General features: G+C 44.8%; 23 non-coding genes across 23 annotated transcripts; 5 read left to right on the forward strand and 18 right to left on the reverse strand.

Moving 5' to 3' along the window:
* Window positions 1–9,109: 9,109 nt before the first annotated feature.
* Window positions 9,110–9,182, reverse strand: trnav-cac (transfer RNA valine (anticodon CAC)). Its single transcript has one exon. It is a non-coding gene; the product is annotated as a tRNA-Val (tRNA).
* Window positions 9,183–9,459: 277 nt separating this feature from the next.
* Window positions 9,460–9,532, reverse strand: trnav-cac (transfer RNA valine (anticodon CAC)). The gene has a single exon. It is a non-coding gene; the product is annotated as a tRNA-Val (tRNA).
* A 101-nt stretch (window positions 9,533–9,633) lies between these two features.
* Window positions 9,634–9,706, reverse strand: trnav-aac (transfer RNA valine (anticodon AAC)). Its single transcript has one exon. It is a non-coding gene; the product is annotated as a tRNA-Val (tRNA).
* Window positions 9,707–10,071: 365 nt separating this feature from the next.
* Window positions 10,072–10,143, forward strand: trnad-guc (transfer RNA aspartic acid (anticodon GUC)). The gene has a single exon. It is a non-coding gene; the product is annotated as a tRNA-Asp (tRNA).
* A 110-nt stretch (window positions 10,144–10,253) lies between these two features.
* trnav-cac (transfer RNA valine (anticodon CAC)) lies at window positions 10,254–10,326 on the reverse strand. Its single transcript has one exon. It is a non-coding gene; the product is annotated as a tRNA-Val (tRNA).
* Window positions 10,327–10,427: 101 nt separating this feature from the next.
* On the reverse strand, window positions 10,428–10,500 carry trnav-aac (transfer RNA valine (anticodon AAC)). The gene has a single exon. It is a non-coding gene; the product is annotated as a tRNA-Val (tRNA).
* Window positions 10,501–10,749: 249 nt separating this feature from the next.
* On the reverse strand, window positions 10,750–10,822 carry trnav-uac (transfer RNA valine (anticodon UAC)). Its single transcript has one exon. It is a non-coding gene; the product is annotated as a tRNA-Val (tRNA).
* A 100-nt stretch (window positions 10,823–10,922) lies between these two features.
* On the reverse strand, window positions 10,923–10,995 carry trnav-uac (transfer RNA valine (anticodon UAC)). Its single transcript has one exon. It is a non-coding gene; the product is annotated as a tRNA-Val (tRNA).
* Window positions 10,996–11,355: 360 nt separating this feature from the next.
* Window positions 11,356–11,427, forward strand: trnad-guc (transfer RNA aspartic acid (anticodon GUC)). Its single transcript has one exon. It is a non-coding gene; the product is annotated as a tRNA-Asp (tRNA).
* Window positions 11,428–11,970: 543 nt separating this feature from the next.
* Window positions 11,971–12,042, reverse strand: trnad-guc (transfer RNA aspartic acid (anticodon GUC)). The gene has a single exon. It is a non-coding gene; the product is annotated as a tRNA-Asp (tRNA).
* Window positions 12,043–16,700: 4,658 nt separating this feature from the next.
* trnav-cac (transfer RNA valine (anticodon CAC)) lies at window positions 16,701–16,773 on the reverse strand. The gene has a single exon. It is a non-coding gene; the product is annotated as a tRNA-Val (tRNA).
* A 277-nt stretch (window positions 16,774–17,050) lies between these two features.
* trnav-cac (transfer RNA valine (anticodon CAC)) lies at window positions 17,051–17,123 on the reverse strand. The gene has a single exon. It is a non-coding gene; the product is annotated as a tRNA-Val (tRNA).
* A 101-nt stretch (window positions 17,124–17,224) lies between these two features.
* On the reverse strand, window positions 17,225–17,297 carry trnav-aac (transfer RNA valine (anticodon AAC)). The gene has a single exon. It is a non-coding gene; the product is annotated as a tRNA-Val (tRNA).
* Window positions 17,298–17,662: 365 nt separating this feature from the next.
* trnad-guc (transfer RNA aspartic acid (anticodon GUC)) lies at window positions 17,663–17,734 on the forward strand. The gene has a single exon. It is a non-coding gene; the product is annotated as a tRNA-Asp (tRNA).
* A 110-nt stretch (window positions 17,735–17,844) lies between these two features.
* Window positions 17,845–17,917, reverse strand: trnav-cac (transfer RNA valine (anticodon CAC)). The gene has a single exon. It is a non-coding gene; the product is annotated as a tRNA-Val (tRNA).
* Window positions 17,918–18,018: 101 nt separating this feature from the next.
* trnav-aac (transfer RNA valine (anticodon AAC)) lies at window positions 18,019–18,091 on the reverse strand. Its single transcript has one exon. It is a non-coding gene; the product is annotated as a tRNA-Val (tRNA).
* Window positions 18,092–18,456: 365 nt separating this feature from the next.
* On the forward strand, window positions 18,457–18,528 carry trnad-guc (transfer RNA aspartic acid (anticodon GUC)). Its single transcript has one exon. It is a non-coding gene; the product is annotated as a tRNA-Asp (tRNA).
* A 110-nt stretch (window positions 18,529–18,638) lies between these two features.
* trnav-cac (transfer RNA valine (anticodon CAC)) lies at window positions 18,639–18,711 on the reverse strand. The gene has a single exon. It is a non-coding gene; the product is annotated as a tRNA-Val (tRNA).
* Window positions 18,712–18,812: 101 nt separating this feature from the next.
* Window positions 18,813–18,885, reverse strand: trnav-aac (transfer RNA valine (anticodon AAC)). Its single transcript has one exon. It is a non-coding gene; the product is annotated as a tRNA-Val (tRNA).
* Window positions 18,886–19,136: 251 nt separating this feature from the next.
* trnav-uac (transfer RNA valine (anticodon UAC)) lies at window positions 19,137–19,209 on the reverse strand. The gene has a single exon. It is a non-coding gene; the product is annotated as a tRNA-Val (tRNA).
* A 100-nt stretch (window positions 19,210–19,309) lies between these two features.
* On the reverse strand, window positions 19,310–19,382 carry trnav-uac (transfer RNA valine (anticodon UAC)). The gene has a single exon. It is a non-coding gene; the product is annotated as a tRNA-Val (tRNA).
* A 360-nt stretch (window positions 19,383–19,742) lies between these two features.
* Window positions 19,743–19,814, forward strand: trnad-guc (transfer RNA aspartic acid (anticodon GUC)). The gene has a single exon. It is a non-coding gene; the product is annotated as a tRNA-Asp (tRNA).
* Window positions 19,815–20,357: 543 nt separating this feature from the next.
* trnad-guc (transfer RNA aspartic acid (anticodon GUC)) lies at window positions 20,358–20,429 on the reverse strand. The gene has a single exon. It is a non-coding gene; the product is annotated as a tRNA-Asp (tRNA).
* Between the last annotated feature and the right edge of the window lie 1,354 nt (window positions 20,430–21,783).

Below are 21,783 nucleotides of genomic sequence, written 5' to 3' on the forward strand. Positions count from 1 at the left end.
TGTGTGTGTATATGTAACAGACACAAGTGGTGTGTTTGTGTTTGTATCACACAAGCAATGATTGTGTGCGAGTACGCGTCTTGTTTTGTATACACACAAAACAGTTCTAATTTAAAGAACTCAATTCTGGAGAGGGATTATGCGCAACTTTTACTGTACACAAACTGATCAGCGTCTTGTTTTTAGGAACTGAAATTTATGGATATTTAAAATGATTGTGCAATGTGTGTGTATGACTGAAACACGATGCTAGATATTGTGTGCAAATTATGTTGTGTGTACAAACCAATTAGAATCTAATTGAAAGACCTAAAATTCTTCATTACATTCAGTTTGTTATGCCAGGCAATGTTTTGGATTTTGAAAACACAATTGTGTGTATACAAAACAGACTTAAAGCTGCAACGTTGATGAGTGTGCAAACTAACTCAATCCTCAAATTTACCATTACACTAAATTCATGTGATGAAAGAATATGATTTGGATTTTCAAAACATAATTGTGCGTTTATAAGACAGCCATAATGCACGTAAAAGTCCAGTGTGTGCATGTGTGTGAGTGTGCGTGTGTGTGTGGGGAGGGGGTTCGAGAGTGTGTGAGTCATGAAAGAAAGCAAGCAGCACAGCATTTTGCCTCGACATGGGGTGTATATGTATTTTATCCTTTACTTCCACAGTAAACATTATAACTGGATTTGATTTTGGACAGCCAAGTATGTCTCTGGCCTCAGTGGAGCGCTGCTGGTAAGAAAAACACATGCATAAGCACAAAATAACGAGTTTTGCGTGTGGCAGCATTACTTGCTACTTGAAGAGTTCTCTCCCCGCGTTTGTGTGTTGTCAAGCGACTCACCACACTACTCTTGTGGCTTTTGTTGACACCACGATCACACACATAACAGGTGACAACTACAGCTTTATTCCTTATTCCCCCCCAACCTCGTCCGTCCACCCTAAACAAACGGAACACTCACATTTCTGTAGCGGCTCCGGCACCAGTCTCCGCGGGCTTGAGGGTGTCGTCGTAGTAGTAGTCCGAAAAAGCAAGCACGCATTCCCGGTTTTTGTTGTTGTTTTTGCACGATCCTGTGCAGGCGAAGGAAGCGGACGAGGGAGGGAGGAAGGAAGGAAGGAAGGATGAGGGGGAAAGAGCAGGCGAGCACAGTCGCCTTCCAAGTTGTTTAGCAAACAGTGTAATTAAAGCTACATGCGGGCAAGAAGGCAAGGCAGGCTGGAGTAAACACACAAGTCGGGGTGCAGGCTGGGTGGGCGTGGGGTCGGCTGGGGGGGCCAGGACGGAGGGGTTCTGGGCGCAGCTCCAGAGGTAGAATGAGTTCTGATCATGGTGTGGGGGAAAAACACTTGGCTCTTCATTCCTGCTAATTAGTTTCCTTCAAAAAATGGCTGAGATGGCGCCTGCTGCGCATGCGCGTAATTGCGCAGACTCCGCTAATTAGACGGTTTCGATCAATAGGATTCCGAGAGAAGGGGGAGAGAGAGCGAGAGAGAGAGAGAGAGAGAGAGAGAGAGAGAGAGAGAGAGAGAGAGAGAGAGTCGGGGGGACTCTGTAAGACAAGGAGGGGTAAATGTTAGGGGTAAGTCCCGACATTTTACATTGTAGGCAGTGTTAATACGCTCAATTTTGTCTCGGACGAATCATAAATATACAGCTAAAATAAATTTAAAATACTTATAAAATAAATAATACTCCATGTCGCTACATGCGACCCCTTTTTTATGTCAATTCAATGAAATGGATCCTTAGGGGTACAACAGTGATGCGACATTCTCAACCCCAGCTGTAATATTTTATTCCTTTTGTATTAATATTTTGTGACATTTTCTTCCATTAAACTGCAGCTTGAACGACAAGAACGGTTACCAGTTTGCCTATCTTGTGCATATGAACAAGCCTTACATTTGAACAAATTCTGTTTTTACATGCATGAAAATGAAATTAAATATCTACCCTGTATTGATTTTTTCTGTTCGTTTATTCATCATGTATAATGGGGCTCCAAGTGTCCATGTTTTACATTTACAGTGCCTACTATTTTTGTTTTGTTTTTTAAAATATTTGAATGTTTTTTGTGCATAAGTCTATCCATATGTCTGTCATCACAAATGACCTTTTTTGTCTTCTCTGGCCATCCTTGCACGTTGCCTCCATTGTTATGATAATACTATTGTGATTTTAAACACTGGCTGTGCAATATGGCCTTCGTGCATGTGCAGAAAATTAATTCATGATTATCATTTATATATTTTCCTTCTTTTAATCAAACCTTACATTTTTTTCCAAAAGATTACATCATTCTTAACAATTGTACATTTAGGGGAAAAAAATCAAACCAAACAAAAACCAAAGCGTAAACAAATAAGGTTACCGTCATCTCACACAATGGATACATGAATATTAATATTTTCCTCTACTCTCTCAGTTTGATGTTTTTTTTTCTTCTTCCATTTATTATGAAGCCATTAAGTATTTAGGGAATTGATCCGTTGGCCAATTAAAGCTGTTCTCTGTGAGAGTTGACCCACGTTTATTGTTCATCCAATAATTGTTTTATGATTTGAGTAAGCTTCAAAGTGATTGTGTGCCTGGCACGTGCCGGCAGGTATCATAATCATAAATCAGATGACTTGTTTTTATGTCCATGCGTTTTTTCACCTCTTGTTGTTGTTCTTGTTGTCATTGATTTCTCTTAAATAAAAAAGCACATTCGTGTGTATGAGTGCGTACGTGCGTATGTGTGTGCGTGTGTGTGTGTGCGTTTATGCGTGTGTGTGCGTGTGTATGAGTGTGAGTGCGTGTGAGTGTGTGTGCATGTATGTGTCCATAATCTTTATATTTATATTCATGTATTTCTTTTATCGTCTTTCAGTGATGTGTTGTGCCGTGTTCATCCTTTCTGTGGCACCCAACCATACTTGGTAACTTGGAGTCAAAAACTTCAAGGGCTACTATTGCTTGTATTAAATAAAGCATGTAATTCGACCTTAGCAATCAAGGAAAACAGGTAATGGTGATTTTAATATCAAAATATTAATAAACATACTGAACATTATTAGAATATATTAAAAAAATCAAGTATTCCGACGAAAGGTGAGTTATGTTTAGCCTGTCTATCATTTGATGCAATATATAACAACATTGTAAAACCCACTTTTACGCAAAACCAAAACAAATTTAATCACTTAATCCAATTATTTGAAAACGTCAAAATCATCACAGGTTGACATTATGCCTGTGTGAGTGATTTTTTAAAAATGATTGCATCACAAGTTATTAAATTTTCATTTCCATTTGAAAAATTGACGTCATTCTTTTGTACTCTTATCTGACATGCACACACTCATAGTGCATTTATTTGTGTTTTTTATGCTTTAAAAAAGGTGAGCACACTGTGATGCCATGTAAATGTGTTTTATTGAGCAAGTCTACATTTACTGTTGCATGACGACCACTTTTTCTGTACCCCCACTTTTTCTGTACCCCCAGGTGAATGAATGCCAAGGGTTGTTGTTGTTTTCAATTTTAGACCTTCCACCAATTTACCCTGGCAGCGCTAATGGGGCAATTAAGCATTGCCCCAACCCCCCCCCCCCCCACCCACCCACACACACACACCTCAGGCATAATTCCAAACTTGACTCAGTGACATTTATATGACAAAGCGTTGGGCCCATCTGATGCGCTTTATTGTCACCCCTGCCCCCTTTTTAGCTCGTGGGCACGACCCACAATGTGTACCAGGAAGGTTGTGGTCTTCCGTGCGGGAGTAGGAAGTCTAAATACAAAAAGTGTCTTCACAGTTGACCTCTCACTCTATTCAAGCATATCTTTGTCTTGCCTCACACTCACACATACGTACACACGCATGCACATGCATATATTTCTATATTTTCAAAGACAGAGGTCCACAGCTTGGAAATTGTTGTAATGCCTTTTCACTTAATATAGGACATATTAACCTAATGATAAAGTTGCCTAAATCACAGCTGAATGTTTTGGGAAACATAGAAAAACCACTACAAAAAATACAGTTGACACCATGAAACCTTTTTAAATTCCCATTACCTGGATGATAGACAATCTGTACAGAAATAATATATAATATAATAATATATCAGCATAAGCATATTTTTTAAAAATATATTTTTATAGTAAATTCGAAATGACATTGGGGTAATTATGTTATTATGTTCACAATATCGTCCAAGTTACTCTTGAACTGCTTTGCATATTATACACACAATATACGTATGTGTTTATATACATGTGTGTGTGTGTGTGTGTGCGTGTGTGCGTGTGTACTTGTGTGCGTGTGCGTGTGTGTGCGTGCGTGCGCGTGCGTGTGTGTGTGTGTGTGTGTGTGTGTGTGTGTGTGTTTGTGTGTGTGTGCTCCAATGTCCTTCCTCCATCCCCAAGGAGGGAATAACCTCCCCAGCAAGTGCTTCCTGGTAAGCTGTTGTCATAGTAACTTGGGGACCGGTCGACATGACAACCCCACCATCGTCCAGAGATAGATGATAGGCCATGCAGCCAAGGGGAGGGGGGGAGAAAAAGAAGGGGGAAGGGGGTAAAGACATACACCCCATTAATTTGCTTTGCCTGATTCTGTTTCAAAATGTCCCCCACCCACCCAACCCCCACCAAGGGCGACGGTCATTCAGCATCAGCCTGCTTTACATTTATACAAGTATTTCTTAAACGTCAGCCTCTGGGCTTATCTGTCCCTTCGTAGGTAGACCCTGTTGAAAGATAAGAGCATTTCCAAACATCTTGTAGTGATATGTTGAGAGTCTACAATACAATTGCTTTATGTAATCCCTTCTATTTATTTTTTTAATATTACATTAGTCTCATTAACGTTTATTTAAACTTTTATTTTTGTATGTACAATTAAAGTGAGACAATCTCCAGTAATTTTCCATCAAGTTTCTTGGACATTAATGAGATGGGGACATTTTAGAAAATAATTCATGGAAAAGTATTAGGTATCATACCTACATGTACACAGTTTGTTTTGTTACAAGCAGACATCCATAAACACTAATACGATTACATGACATGACATTTCAGCAGATTTATGTCCAAGTAGAGTTTCATCAAATTTTAAACATTTAATTGTGCACTCAATAATTTCATTGGAGAACAGTGATGATTGATTTTGACTTACTCACCCCAACCCCAAAAGTCACATTCAAAGTATTGCATGAGCCCCCCCAAACACACACGCACACACACACACACACACACACACACGCACGCACGCACACACGCACACACACGCACACACACACACACACACACACACACACACACACACACACACACACGCACGCATGCACGCACACACACACACACACACACACAAAACATCCCATTCAACAAATTAAAAAAGAAAAATCTAGTCAGGATTGCGCAAAAATATATTTCCCATTGCTATATTTAGGTCCCCTGTGCAAACTTTCAGCTCGTAAATTTACCATTCATTCCCATGGAAAGCTTCCAAATTTGAAAAAGTTCCCAGTCTTTTGCAATCTGTCTTTTCCCATTCTTAACCCTCCGTGAATTTATGTGACTGTCATTTATTATAGTATTTATAACAAACACCGTAGCTTGCAGGAAATCCACCACTGCTGTATGCCTACCAACACCAAAACAAATTCCACGCACATTTGACTGTATGTAAAATTCCTTTTTTTTTTCTTCAACACCAAGTAATTTATTACAGCCACCTCATTTTTCATCCCACACCTTGGGGGCATCGAGATGATGAATGCAAACCAGATCCAAAGGTGAGGGAGGTGGGTTCAACCTGAACTGACCTAACCTTTGAATGGGAATATTAGAGAATACATATATATCAGACCGATATGCTCCTCCTTAGAATTAATGAGTAAATCTATTAAGATCTGCTGCACATAAAGTAAGCATAAAGTAAAGCATAAGTATAATTTTGTCTACAGTAACGAATGCTTTACATCCAGCCAAGAAAACACTTAGTTGTTCCATGAATCATCATCAACAATCATCAACATGACTATCTATGTCCCAATTTACATTGTCTATTTTTTTAATCAATTTACAAGCTGGAATATAAATTACAGCCAGCTTTTTGCCTTATCTTTCAAGCATTTCACCTGGCATGACATTTTTTTTTCTCCAACTGACCCTTAAGGCATTCAAACTGCAGCAGGAGAAAAAAAACAATTATTTAAGCCATTTAGCCTGTTTTCTAAGTTACACGCTTTCAAACGTATCTGAGATTGATGCAATATCCAGTGATCAGAGGAAAGACATGAATAAATTTATCCAGAAAGACAATAATTTGGAACGCTGTGTGTAGTGTGTATAATATGGCAAGTGGTACAGCAGTCCATATATAGCGACGTGGTGCACTATACAACAGTTGAACATATTCAATATTCTAAAGGTAGCGCTCAGGGTGATACAATACACTCAACAGCAAACTACAGCTCAGCTACAATAATAAAAATATATTGTTATCTCGATTCCTCTCTGACAGGGCCAATCAAAACTGAACATTATTACCAATATTTGATGGGGCTCTTGCATTGGATCTCATTATATTGTGCTAGCGGGCATAAAGCTGCGGATGGACAGTCAATACGCATTTATATTCCTTGACAAACAAACATTATAAAAAAAAATACATAAACACATGTATGCTAGTATATGGTAGTGTGTGATGATGATGGTGATGTCATACAAAAAGAAAGCAAGGTTTGTGTCAGGCGCGTCATTACATACATAAAATAAATATATGATACATTACATTTTTGGGGGATGGGATTCATGTTTGGAATGGTTAAATTTTATAGTTGTGGTTTTTTTTTGCCTTCTTTCATTCAAATGCGCATACAAATAATACACCCACCGGACGCTTTCTTAAATACATGCAGAATTCAACATGAGAGCTGCATATAGTAAAGCTTAGTGATGACTGAGGCAATCATTATTGTAATGCATTTATTCGTGGTTTTAGCTTGCAAAAGTGCATCATACTGAGAGGATTATTTTTAAATATGTTGCCATTTGTATTTAAATCAGGCAAATGTACAGCTGTAAACACATTAAAGACACTTTTAGATATTTATAAATGATTATTAGCATATTCTGCTTTTGTATACTGATATTATAATGTCCTTATGCAGGTGGAGCTAACATAATTCTTCATGTGGCCCCTCAGTTTGTGAGGACCTCTCCTGTTTTATTTTGGCTATGCCTCAACAATGTGTCTGCTTCATTTCATTTTTGTTGCCTCCCGCCTCTGACAGATGTATTCCCCCCTTGGGGATCAATAAAGTGTATCGTCTCATTTCATCTCATCTCATCTCATCAGCTCAGCTATGGCCTTCTTCGGGGGGACATTAATAATATCAGGGCGGATGTAGATGAGTGTGCCCCAATATAATGTTTGGATCCAATCACAAGGGCCATAAATAGAGTGAATTATAGATAGTGATAGATTGATTGATGGATGGACGGATGGATAGTTGATGCGTAGATACAGTACATATGTGTATGCATATAGATATGATATGTACAGCACATGGCTCAATAGATGGATGGACGGACAGACAGACAGGCTGGCAGACAGACAACTTGGCAATTTGCAAATTGAATGGAGCTCTTGACTTACTATGAGCGCTGCGCACCAACATGAGTTTTTCAAGTTCCAAGACACTCCTGAATTGATTTTTTTTTCTCATTGCTTTGCCAGTAAAATATTTTACAACTGATCTTTGGGTGCAGCAAACCACAAAAAATTACTTCACATTGGTTACGTTACCGTGAAAGTACTCAAATGTTGATTTCTGCTTGTATTTTCCTTTTTTTTTTTTTTGTGGCATAAGACAAGTGAGAAGGGAGAAGAAGCCAAACACTCCCCATTAGTCATTAAAAAAAAAAAAGACCAAGTGTGGTGAAAAGGTTAAAAAAAGAAGAAAACAATTTCGTGACCGTGAAATGAAATAAATGTTGCAAACACTTTTGCACATTCTAAATTATGAATATTTTTTTTTGTTTGTCTGTCCATTTTGTGAATTTGGGGGACACTTCAGGAGAAGCGGACTTTTGTTTCTTCTCCCCCTGCTGGCATTAAAGGCTAGTTCATCATTTTCAATTAAGTACCTATGTCTTTGCTTTGATAGATAGATTTATTCACTTGACAACCGGGTCATAGTGCAGAGTGATTTAAAAAAAAAAAAAAACGCTTTAACTTACCAATAGCTTAGCATTGGCTTCCACTTTAGATGGATAAACGTAGTGGTATTTCGTCTGGCACGTTTCATTACTTTGTTCTGCGGTTAATACTTCCACCTAGTGGGCAAAAAAATTACCGCAGCCAATATATGTAGCTTTGGTCGTCCTGACGTGTGAACACACCAAATGAGTCATTATGAGTTTTGTTTACACATCCATAGTAGCTCATACTAAAGTGAATAGAAGAGTGTGAGTGGGGGAAAAAAAAAAAAAAAGGTTGTCAAATGTGTGCTATCGGATCTCATCTTTGGTAGCGTGTCAACAAAGCAGTGGGCGGTACAAGTGCCTATTAGGGATATCTGATTGGCTGAGCAAAGGTAGTCTGGTTGCGACGCGTTCCGAAATCTTACGACTACTGTACAGTAATATGTCACGTTTTTAACTTTGTAGACAATAATAAATGTAAGATTTATCACAACTCCGTTATTTATTTGATTTTAAATCACCCCAAAGCCCCACTCAAGCATAGCAAACATGCAAAGCATACGATTCGAAATAAAAGTTAATCCATTTGTATCATAACAGGACAAAAAGGATGTTGGTTTTGGCACTCTACTTCTCATTTATTAACGTTCAGAGCTCTGCTAACTGAAATAAAATAGCTACACAACGCCCAAAATAAGCAATCAACAGTGCTATTCAGTCTTGTTTCCACCCGGGGACCTTTGGCGTGTGGGGGGAACGTGATAACCACTACACCATGGACAGTGTCCCGACTGTCTCACGAGTGCCGTCTTCCAAAAAGTGGCATCACGGACTGGCGCCAGAGACGAATTTTTCAAATGCGCTAACAAAAAGGTTCAAAATAGCTTGTTTCCACCCGGTTTCGAACCGGGGACCTTTCGCGTGTGAGGCGAACGTGATAACCACTACACTATGGAAACTTGCATGACTACGGCGTGAGAGCTGTCTTTCAAAAAGTGGCATCACGGACTGGAGCCGGAGAAAAATTTCAAATTGGCTGACGAAGAGGTTCATACGGCGGGTTTCCACCCGGTTCCGAAACGGGGACCTTTCGTATGTTAGGCAAGCGTGATAACCACTACACTATGGAAATTTGTCTGACTGTCGAACGAGAGCCGTATTGCAAAAAGTGGCATCGCGGACTGGCACCGGAGATGAAATTTTTCAAATGTGCTGACAAAACGGTTCGAAATAGGTTGTTTCCACCCGGTTTCGAACCGGGGACCTTTCGCGTGTGAGGCGAACGTGATAACCACTACACTATGGAAACTTGCATGACTATTGAATGGGAGCCGTCTTTCAAAAAGTGGCACCACGGACTGGAGCCGGAGAATTTTTTTCAAATGGGCTGACGAAAAGGTTCATACAGCTTGTTTCCACCCGGTTTCGAACCGGGGACCTTTCGCGTGTTAGGCGAACGTGATAACCGCTACACTATGGAAACTCGTCTGACTGTCAAATGAGAGCCGTATTGCAAAAAGTGGCATCGCGGACTGGCACCGGAGATGAAATTTTTCAAATGTGCTGACAAAAAGGTTCGAACTAGCTTGATTCCGACCGGTTTCGAACCGGGGACCTTTCGCGTGTGAGGCGAACGTGATAACAGCTACTCTATGGAAACTGCCCTGGCCACGCTTGGTGAGCTATCTTGCAAAGAGTGGCACCACGGACTGGCGCCGGGTCGTTTTTACTCTTGCGTGTTAGGCGAATGGGAACTACACTGGAGAACTCGTTGGTATGACAGTGTCAGTGTACCTTTACCTGCTGGATATCTGCCACTTGCACTGGGCACTTGCGGTGAAGAAGAGCTCCTCGTTAGTATAGTGGACAGTATCTCCGCCTGTCACGCGGAAGACCGGGGTTCGATTCCCCGACGGGGAGAGTTATACTTTTGGAACTGTTGTGCGAGAGCTGGCTTTCAAAAAGTGGCATCACGGACTGGAGCCGGAGAATTTTTTTCAAATGTGCTGACAAAACGGTTCAAAACAGCTTGTTTCCACCCGGTTTCGAACCGGGGACCTTTCGCGTGTGAGGCGAACGTGATAACCACTACACTATGGAAACTTGCATGACTATGGAATGAGAGCCGTCTTTCAAAAAGTGGCATCACGGACTGGAGCCGGAGAATTTTTTTCAAATGGGCTGACGAAAAGGTTCATACAGCTTGTTTCCACCCGGTTTCGAACCGGGGACCTTTCGCGTGTTAGGCGAACGTGATAACCGCTACACTATGGAAACTTGTCTGACTGTTGAATGAGAGCCGTATTGCAAAAAGTAGCATCGCGGACTGGCGCCAGAGAGATTTTTCAAATGTGCTGACAAAAAGGTTCAAAATAGCTTGTTTCAACCGGTGACCTTTCGCGTGTGAGGCGAACGTGATAACCACTACACTATGGAAACCTGAGAGCCGTCTTCCAAAGAGTGACTTCACGGACTGGAGCCGGAGACAAATTTTTCAAACGGGCCGACAGAGAATCACATGTGACATGTTTCCACCCGGATTCGAACCAGGGACCTTTCGCGTGTAAGGCGAATGTGATAACCACTACACTATAGAAACTTGCCAAACCGTTGCATGAGATCTGTCTTTCAAAAAGTGGCATCACGGACTGGAGCCGGAGAAATTTTTCAAACGGGCAGACACAAAATTTCGCTCGGCTTGTTTCCACCCGGTTTCGAACCGGGGACCTTTCGCGTGTAAGGCGAACGTGATAACCACTACACTATAGAAACTTGCTTGCAGATTACATGAGAGCCGTCTTCCAAAAAGTGGCATCACGGCCTGTCGCCGGAGACAGCTTCACATGGGCTCACAAAAAGGTACGGCCGGTTTGTTTCCACCCGATTCCGAACCGGGTACCTTCCGCGTGTGAGGCGAACGTGATAACCACTACTCTATGGAAACTGCCCTGGTCACACTCGGCGAGCTATCTTGCAAAGAGTGGCATCACGGACTGGCGCCGGGCCGTTTTTACTCTTGCGTGTTAGGCGAATGTGAACTACACTGGAGAACTCGTTGGTATGACAGTGTCAGTGTACCTTTACCTGCTGGATATCTGCCACTTCCACTGGGCACTTGTGACGAAGAAGAGCTCCTCGTTAGTATAGTGGACAGTATCTCCGCCTGTCACGCGGAAGACCGGGGTTCGATTCCCCGACGGGGAGAGCTATACGTTTGGAGTAAATGAATGCGTGTGTGTGCTTGTGTCTCGACGGGATCACCACTTTATTGTGGTGAGACACTTTGTGCGTCTCCATAACCCCGAGACTATGTCGGCCGGAGTCTCGCACTCCTGTCAGGGTCACCCAAGCCGTCTTTTTAAAGAGCTAAAATAGAGAGGACCTGTAAACATAGTTATTCAAATTTTTATATGAAAAGCCTATACAATTGTGTTAGTTGCAGATATATTTGTGAAGTCTCAACCAGCTCTGTGCAGTGTGCTCTCCAAACTCCAAATCTACCAACATCATAGTTCACTTCAATTCCGACGAGGCACCATTTCTGTTGTGAACATGTAGTAACAAATGAGCAAACTAATTAAATAATGAATTTATAATTCAGTTAATGGGGTGGAATTCCACTGCCTGCAGTTAACACAAACTGTCACACAAAAACCACTGCAGTTGGTACATAATAACTTTGCTGCAAACACGTTAACACACTTTGGTAGACAACATACCCGACGCTAGTTCACATGAAGAAAATTACTCCCCGTCGGGGAATCGAACCCCGGTCTTCCGCGTGACAGGCGGAGATACTGTCCACTATACTAACGAGGAAGTCAAAGAAGCCAACTTGTCACTAGAACTGGCCGCGCCGCGTAGTGGAGTAAGTTATATCGCACTACATTTCAGAGAAATCTCAAAGTGTTCATTTAATAGCACACCACCTGCTTTTTTTAAAGACACATTATTCACTCCATGTGAGGCCAACGGTTTTGATGAAATGAGACACATTTTGGTTACACCTTTTTTGTTACAAATTGTTTTTAATACATCAAATGTATAGCGATTCTTTCCACCCCAATCTTCAATCAATCTTGAAGGCACTTTGCACAATTTTGCTACAAAATCAAACTTGTAACCCAACGCTACATCTCGACTCCAAAGTAAGCCCATCGTTAATGCTAATTACATATGGACAAAGTGCACCCTAGCGGCCTGCTGGCTACAAAGGGATCAAGAATTGTCCCTGCATGTTACGTCACGAGATCTCTTGTGTGTGTGTGTGTGTGTGTGTGTGTGTGTGTGTGTGTGTCATAACTTGTCATTGTCATTTACATTCAAAACGGTAATACATTTAAAGCAGACATGGTGTCCAAAGAGAATCCTCAAGGTGGGAAGCGGCACAAGGAGGAAATCTATCTATATTGCTCAATTGGAACTTTTTCCAGTTTGTTATTCAACATCTATACGCCTGTGAGTCTACACCACTGAACTCATGGATGCACTTGCTGACAATGTAGGCAGTAGACACTAAAAATGCTGCATAAACACCCTTAGTCACTGATGAGCAAGCTCCTCAAAGTCAGACAGCTGCTTCATCTGCTCCACTTGCATAGAATGTCTTCTCACAAGCTTCTTCTTGCACTTGGGTCCACCTCTCTTTGGTGTGCTAGGTGCTACTGGAGCTAAGGATCGAATACCGCTGGCCAAAGTCTTGCTACTGGCGCCAATGTCAGGAATGGGAGGGTTGGGGTTGACATTGAGAGGGGGCAGGTGGCCCGGCCTTGTGTGGGAGATGTGATCAAGAAGCAGGGTGCCAGAGCCTCTCCTCTCCAAGAGGCCTGGCGGACGCCGGCGGACGGTGCTGGGTGAGGACGTGCTGGTGTTGCTGTCCAGGGACTCTCTGGAGCTGGTCAGTATGGCCAGAGGGGAGGTGTTCATTTTCCGTCGCTCCATTGGCACCTTGGGGGAGTCCAGCATGACGGAGTCGGAGTAGAGCTGGGAGTCTGAGTCGTAGTGGTCGTTCCCCAGTCGCCGCTTGTGCATGGTGTCTCTCAGACTGGGATGCCCGACGTTGGCGCACTCCTGCTCGGTGGGCACGGTGCTGCGTCGTGCCAGAGGCTGGTGCTGGCCCAATGATCTTTCGTAGGCTGCTTTTGAGGTTGGGGGAACCGACAGCGAGGTTGTTATTTTGCAGCCTTGCTCGCCCACCAGTGGTAAAGCCATCTCTTTGCCATCCACGCTGCTCTGCCGAGATAAAGTGGCCCGGACCGGAGCCGGAGAAAATTTTCAAATGGGCTGACGAAGAGGTTCATACGGCGGGTTTCCACCCGGCTCCGAAACGGGGACCTTTCGCATGTTAGGCAAACGTGATAACCACTACACTATGGAAATTTGTCTGACTGTTGAATGAGAGTCGTATTGCAAAAAGTGGTCTGATCTTGGTTTTGGCTTTGAACCTGTTAAGGTCTAAGAGCCTGCCATCAGTTCTGTACCAAATTGGGATTCCGTGTGGTAGTTCTTCGTTGATGAGGTGGAGTATGGCGGCAGTGAAGACAAGTCAAGTCAAGTCAAGTCAAGTCAAGTCAAGTCAAGTCAAGTTTATTTGTATAGCCCTAAATCACAAACAGTCTCAAAGGGCTTCACATAGCCAAAATTGACAATTATTCTCAAAGCATCCCCTGATCTTAAGCTCCCAAAAGGGCAAGGAAAAACTCAAAAAACCCCTGCCAGGGGAAAATGAGAAACCTTGAGAAGGGACCACAGATGGAAGGATCCCCCTTTCGGGATCACCAGGTTAAAGACAGAGAACAGGGTGGGTGCAATGATGCATCCCTGTTTGACCCCTGTCTCTACAGTGAAAGGCTCAGTCAAGGAGCTGTTGTTGAGCACTGTGGCTGTCATTCCGTGATGTAATAAACGCAGTATTCTGACGTATTTATCCGGGCAACCATAGCTCAGAAGGATGCTCCATAGGGCCTGGCGATCCACCGAGTCAAAGGCCTTTGTCAGGTCTATGAAAGCCATGAACAAAGGCTGTTTATGCTCACGGCATTTCTCCTGGAGTTGGCGTGCTGTAAAAATCATGTCTGCAGTGCCTCTAGCTGGGCGAAAACCGCACTGCGATTCTGGGAGAACTTCCTCAGACAGTGGCGGTAGGCGGTTGGCAAGAACACGAGCAAGTACTTTGCCAACTGTTGAAAGGAGCGAGATGCCCCTATAGTTTCCACATTCCGCTTTGTCCCCTTTCTTGAAAATGGTCACTACCAGAGCATCCCTGTGCTCCGAGGGGAGTACTTCTTTTTCCCAGACCTTCAGAAAGAGGGAATGGAGGTGGCGCTGGAGCTCTAGTCCACCTTCCTTTAGGACCTCAGCTGGGATCCCATCTGGCCCAGAGGCCTTGTTGTTCTTCAGGCTCCTGATGGCATCTTGGACCTCTGCTAAAGTGGGAGGTTCACCCATGTCTTCCCTGATGGGACTCTGAGGGATGTGACTGAGGAAATCTGACTGAGTTGTGCTGTCACGGTTGAGGAGTTCCTGAAAGTGCTCTCTCCACCGGTTGTTTATGGACTCATTGTCCTTCAACAGCTCCTGCCCGTCTTTAGAGCGCAGGGCGTTTTGGCCGCGATGGCTTGGGCCGTAGACAGCCTTGGTAGCACTGAAAAAGCCTCTGGTGTCACCAGAGTCTGCCAAACTCTGGATTTCCAGTGCCCTTTCTGTCCACCAAGAGTTTTTAATCTGTCTCACCCGGCTCTGGACGTCAGCCTTGGCTCTGGAGTGAGCCTGTCTCTTTGCTGTGCAGGTGATGTCATTTTGCCGGACACGAAAGGTTTCCCTTTTCTTGGAGATGAGCTGTTCTATCTCTGTGTCGTTCTCATCAAACCAGCCCTGATGCTTTCTGGCCTTGTACCCGAGAGTGGCACTGCAGGTGTCGAGGATGGAAGACTTGAGCAGGCTCCAGTGTTCTTCAATGTCCTCAGGGTATTCCTGATTGAGGCTTTCTCCAAGAGAGGCCTGAAACAGCTGCAGGGCGGCAGTTTTATTCAGGGTCTCAAGGTTTAGTCTTTTGCAGTCTCCTCTTCCTCTTGAGTCTGATGGACATCGTGGATCGTATCAGGCGGTGATCTGTCCAGCAGGCCTCTGAATCCATCATGGCTTTTGCGATGCTCACGTCGCGCTGATCCCTGGCTCTGACGATGACATAATCAATACGATGCCATTGTTTAGAGCGAGGGTGTCTCCATGAGCCCTTGAGTTTGTTCTTCTGGCGAAAGATGGTATTGGTGATGATAAGGTCGTATTGAGCACATTTGCTAAGAAGCCAAACCCCGTTGGAGTTAATGTTTCCAATGCCTTCCTTTCCAATGGTGCCCTTCCAGAGGTGGTGGTCACGGCCCACTCTGGCATTGAAATCCCCCAATCTTGTCCTCCTTGGGGATTTTTGACAATACCTCATCCAGACAGGCATAGAAAGCCTCTTTTTTGTCCTCATCGGAAATGAGGATAAGTGCATAAGCACTAAGAACTGTTGCCGTCTGGTTGTTGGCCAGCACCAGACGGAGTGTCATCAGGCGCTCACTGATTCCCACAGGGAGTTCAGAGAGCTGACTGATCAGTTGGTTCTTGATGGCAAAACCAACCCCATGGATCCTAGGCTCATCTGTGGCCTTTCCTTTCCAGAAGAAAGTGTATCCACCCTTTTCCTCCTTCAGATGACCTTCCTCTGCCCGTCGGGTTTCTGAAAGAGCAGCTATGTCAATCCGGCATCTTCTCAGTTCCCTGGCAATGATGGCGGTTCTCCTCTCCGGCCTATCACTGGTTACACTGTCCATTAGTGTGCGCACATTCCATGCTCCAAAATTCATGTTTCTGTGTTTTCGACCGCATATTGGCGATCCCTCTGAACGCGGTAATCCAGTCGGGAGGTTTGAGGCAGGCTATGTTTAGGGCACCTTTTCTAGCCCCTTCCCCCACAGGGGTGAGCAGAGTGGATCCTAAAAGGGGCTGCTCAGTCGTGGATGCAGCTACCGAAGAGCTCTTCTGCCTCGGTCCAAGAGCCCAACGATCATCTAACATCCACCGCCTGATGTGCCAACTTGTGACTAGGGGCTTCCAGACTTCACAATCCTGCCCCCGTTGCCACTTACCGGTCGCCACAGGACTTTTACGATTCGAAATGAAAGTTAATCCATTTGTATCATAACAGGACAAAAAGGATGTTGGTTTTGGCACTCTACTTCTCATTTATTAACGTTCAGAGCTCTGCTAACTGAAATAAAATAGCTACACAACGCCCAAAATAAGCAATCAACAGTGCTATTCAGGCTTGTTTCCACCCGGGGACCTTTGGCGTGTGAGGGGAACGTGATAACCACTACACCATGGACAGTGTCCCGACTGTCTCACGAGTGCCGTCTTCCAAAAAGTGGCATCACGGACTGGCGCCAGAGACGAATTTTTCAAATGCGCTAACAAAAAGGTTCAAAATAGCTTGTTTCCACCCGGTTTCGAACCGGGGACCTTTCGCGTGTGAGGCGAACGTGATAACCACTACACTATGGAAACTTGCATGACTATGGTGTGAGAGCTGTCTTTCAAAAAGTGGCATCACGGACTGGAGCCGGAGAAAGTTTTCAAATTGGCCGACGAAGAGGTTCATACGGCGGGTTTCCACCTGGTTCCGAAACGGGGACCTTTCGTATGTTAGGCAAGCGTGATAACCACTACACTATGGAAATTTGTCTGACTGTCGAATGAGAGCCGTATTGCAAAAAGTGGCATCGCGGACTGGCACCGGAGATGAAATTTTTCAAATGTGCTGACAAAACGGTTCGAAATAGGTTGTTTCCACCCGGTTTCGAACCGGGGACCTTTCGCGTGTGAGGCGAACGTGATAACCACTACACTATGGAAACTTGCATGACTACTGAATGGGAGCCGTCTTTCAAAAAGTGGCACCACGGACTGGAGCCGGAGAATTTTTTTCAAATGGGCTGACGAAAAGGTTCATACAGCTTGTTTCCACCCGGTTTCGAACCGGGGACCTTTCGCGTGTTAGGCGAACGTGATAACCACTACACTATGGAAACTCGTCTGACTGTCAAATGAGAGCCGTATTGCAAAAAGTGGCATCGCGGACTGGCACCGGAGATGAAATTTTTCAAATGTGCTGACAAAAAGGTTCGAACTAGCTTGATTCCGACCGGTTTCGAACCGGGGACCTTTCGCGTGTGAGGCGAACGTGATAACAGCTACTCTATGGAAACTGCCCTGGCCACGCTTGGTGAGCTATCTTGCAAAGAGTGGCACCACGGACTGGCGCCGGGTCGTTTTTACTCTTGCGTGTTAGGCGAATGTGAACTACACTGGGGAACTCGTTGGTATGACAGTGTCAGTGTACCTTTACCTGCTGGATATCTGCCACTTGCACTGGGCACTTGCGGTGAAGAAGAGCTCCTCGTTAGTATAGTGGACAGTATCTCCGCCTGTCACGCGGAAGACCGGGGTTCGATTCCCCGACGGGGAGAGTTATACTTTTGGAACTGTTGTGCGAGAGCTGGCTTTCAAAAAGTGGCATCACGGACTGGAGCCGGAGAATTTTTTTCAAATGTGCTGACAAAAAGGTTCAAAACAGGTTGTTTCCACCCGGTTTCGAACCGGGGACCTTTCGCGTGTGAGGCGAACGGGATAACCACTACACTATGGAAACTTGCATGACTACTGAATGAGAGCCGTCTTTCAAAAAGCGGCATCACGGACTGGAGCCGGAGAATTTTTTTCAAATGGGCTGACGAAAAGGTTCACACAGCTTGTTTCCACCCGGTTTCGAACCGGGGACCTTTCGCGTGTTAGGCGAACGTGATAACCGCTACACTATGGAAACTCGTCTGACTGTCGAATGAGAGCCGTATTGCAAAAAGTGGCATCGCGGACTGGCAACGGAGATGAAATTTTTCAAATGTGCTGCCAAAAAGGTTCGAACTAGCTTGATTCCAACCGGTTTCAAACCGGGGACCTTTTGCGTGTGAGGCGAACGTGATAACCACTACTCTATGGAAACTGCCCTGGTCACGCTTGGTGAGCTATCTTGCAAAGAGTGGCATCACGGACTGGCGCCGGGCCGTTTTTACTCTTGCGTGTTAGGCGAATGTGAACTACACTGGAGAACTCTTTGGTATGACAGTGTCAGTGTACCTTTACCTGCTGGATATCTGCCACTTCCACTGGGCACTTGTGACGAAGAAGAGCTCCTCGTTAGTATAGTGGACAGTATCTCCGCCTGTCACGCGGAAGACCGGGGTTCGATTCCCCGACGGGGAGAGTTATACTTTTGGAACTGTTGTGCGAGAGCTGGCTTTCAAAAAGTGGCATCACGGACTGGAGCCGGAGAATTTTTTTCAAATGTGCTGACAAAACGGTTCAAAACAGCTTGTTTCCACCCGGTTTCGAACCGGGGACCTTTCGCGTGTGAGGCGAACGTGATAACCACTACACTATGGAAACTTGCATGACTATGGAATGAGAGCCGTCTTTCAAAAAGTGGCATCACGGACTGGAGCCGGAGAATTTTTTTCAAATGGGCTGACGAAAAGGTTCATACAGCTTGTTTCCACCCGGTTTCGAACCGGGGACCTTTCGCGTGTTAGGCGAACGTGATAACCGCTACACTATGGAAACTTGTCTGACTGTTGAATGAGAGCCGTATTGCAAAAAGTAGCATCGCGGACTGGCGCCAGAGAGAGATTTTTCAAATGTGCTGACAAAAAGGTTCAAAATAGCTTGTTTCAACCGGTGACCTTTCGCGTGTGAGGCGAACGTGATAACCACTACACTATGGAAACCTGAGAGCCGTCTTCCAAAGAGTGACTTCACGGACTGGAGCCGGAGACAAATTTTTCAAACGGGCCGACAGAGAATCACATGTGACATGTTTCCACCCGGATTCGAACCAGGGACCTTTCGCGTGTAAGGCGAATGTGATAACCACTACACTATAGAAACTTGCCAAACCGTTGCATGAGATCTGTCTTTCAAAAAGTGGCATCACGGACTGGAGCCGGAGAAATTTTTCAAACGGGCAGACACAAAATTTCGCTCGGCTTGTTTCCACCCGGTTTCGAACAGGGGACCTTTCGCGTGTAAGGCGAACGTGATAACCACTACACTATAGAAACTTGCTTGCAGATTACATGAGAGCCGTCTTCCAAAAAGTGGCATCACGGCCTGTCGCCGGAGACAGCTTCACATGGGCTCACAAAAAGGTACGGCCGGTTTGTTTCCACCCGATTCCGAACCGGGTACCTTCCGCGTGTGAGGCGAACGTGATAACCACTACTCTATGGAAACTGCCCTGGTCACACTCGGCGAGCTATCTTGCAAAGAGTGGCATCACGGACTGGCGCCGGGCCGTTTTTACTCTTGCGTGTTAGGCGAATGTGAACTACACTGGAGAACTCGTTGGTATGACAGTGTCAGTGTACCTTTACCTGCTGGATATCTGCCACTTCCACTGGGCACTTGTGACGAAGAAGAGCTCCTCGTTAGTATAGTGGACAGTATCTCCGCCTGTCACGCGGAAGACCGGGGTTCGATTCCCCGACGGGGAGAGCTATACGTTTGGAGTAAATGAATGCGTGTGTGTGCTTGTGTCTCGACGGGATCACCACTTTATTGTGGTGAGACACTTTGTGCGTCTCCATAACCCCGAGACTATGTCGGCCGGAGTCTCGCACTCCTGTCAGGGTCACCCAAGCCGTCTTTTTAAAGAGCTAAAATAGAGAGGACCTGTAAACATAGTTATTCAAATTTTTATATGAAAAGCCTATACAATTGTGTTAGTTGCAGATATATTTGTGAAGTCTCAACCAGCTCTGTGCAGTGTGCTCTCCAAACTCCAAATCTACCAACATCATAGTTCACTTCAATTCCGACGAGGCACCATTTCTGTTGTGAACATGTAGTAACAAATGAGCAAACTAATTAAATAATGAATTTATAATTCAGTTAATGGGGTGGAATTCCACTGCCTGCAGTTAACACAAACTGTCACACAAAAACCACTGCAGTTGGTACATAATAACTTTGCTGCAAACACGTTAACACACTTTGGTAGACAACATACCCGACGCTAGTTCACATGAAGAAAATTACTCCCCGTCGGGGAATCGAACCCCGGTCTTCCGCGTGACAGGCGGAGATACTGTCCACTATACTAACGAGGAAGTCAAAGAAGCCAACTTGTCACTAGAACTGGCCGCGCCGCGTAGTGGAGTAAGTTATATCGCACTACATTTCAGAGAAATCTCAAAGTGTTCATTTAATAGCACACCACCTGCTTTTTTTAAAGACACATTATTCACTCCATGTGAGGCCAACGGTTTTGATGAAATGAGACACATTTTGGTTACACCTTTTTTGTTACAAATTGTTTTTAATACATCAAATGTATAGCGATTCTTTCCACCCCAATCTTCAATCAATCTTGAAGGCACTTTGCACAATTTTGCTACAAAATCAAACTTGTAACCCAACGCTACATCTCGACTCCAAAGTAAGCCCATCGTTAATGCTAATTACATATGGACAAAGTGCACCCTAGCGGCCTGCTGGCTACAAAGGGATCAAGAATTGTCCCTGCATGTTACGTCACGAGATCTCTTGTGTGTGTGTGTGTGTGTGTGTGTGTGTGTGTCATAACTTGTCATTGTCATTTACATTCAAAACGGTAATACATTTAAAGCAGACATGGTGTCCAAAGAGAATCCTCAAGGTGGGAAGCGGCACAAGGAGGAAATCTATCTATATTGCTCAATTGGAACTTTTTCCAGTTTGTTATTCAACATCTATACGCCTGTGAGTCTACACCACTGAACTCATGGATGCACTTGCTGACAATGTAGGCAGTAGACACTAAAAATGCTGCATAAACACCCTTAGTCACTGATGAGCAAGCTCCTCAAAGTCAGACAGCTGCTTCATCTGCTCCACTTGCATAGAATGTCTTCTCACAAGCTTCTTCTTGCACTTGGGTCCACCTCTCTTTGGTGTGCTAGGTGCTACTGGAGCTAAGGATCGAATACCGCTGGCCAAAGTCTTGCTACTGGCGCCAATGTCAGGAATGGGAGGGTTGGGGTTGACATTGAGAGGGGGCAGGTGGCCCGGCCTTGTGTGGGAGATGTGATCAAGAAGCAGGGTGCCAGAGCCTCTCCTCTCCAAGAGGCCTGGCGGACGCCGGCGGACGGTGCTGGGTGAGGACGTGCTGGTGTTGCTGTCCAGGGACTCTCTGGAGCTGGTCAGTATGGCCAGAGGGGAGGTGTTCATTTTCCGTCGCTCCATTGGCACCTTGGGGGAGTCCAGCATGACGGAGTCGGAGTAGAGCTGGGAGTCTGAGTCGTAGTGGTCGTTCCCCAGTCGCCGCTTGTGCATGGTGTCTCTCAGACTGGGATGCCCGACGTTGGCGCACTCCTGCTCGGTGGGCACGGTGCTGCGTCGTGCCAGAGGCTGGTGCTGGCCCAATGATCTTTCGTAGGCTGCTTTTGAGGTTGGGGGAACCGACAGCGAGGTTGTTATTTTGCA

The sequence above is a fragment of the Syngnathus scovelli genome, chromosome 6 (assembly GCF_024217435.2).
Source record: "Syngnathus scovelli strain Florida chromosome 6, RoL_Ssco_1.2, whole genome shotgun sequence".
In the NCBI taxonomy this organism is placed as follows: domain Eukaryota; kingdom Metazoa; phylum Chordata; class Actinopteri; order Syngnathiformes; family Syngnathidae; genus Syngnathus; species Syngnathus scovelli.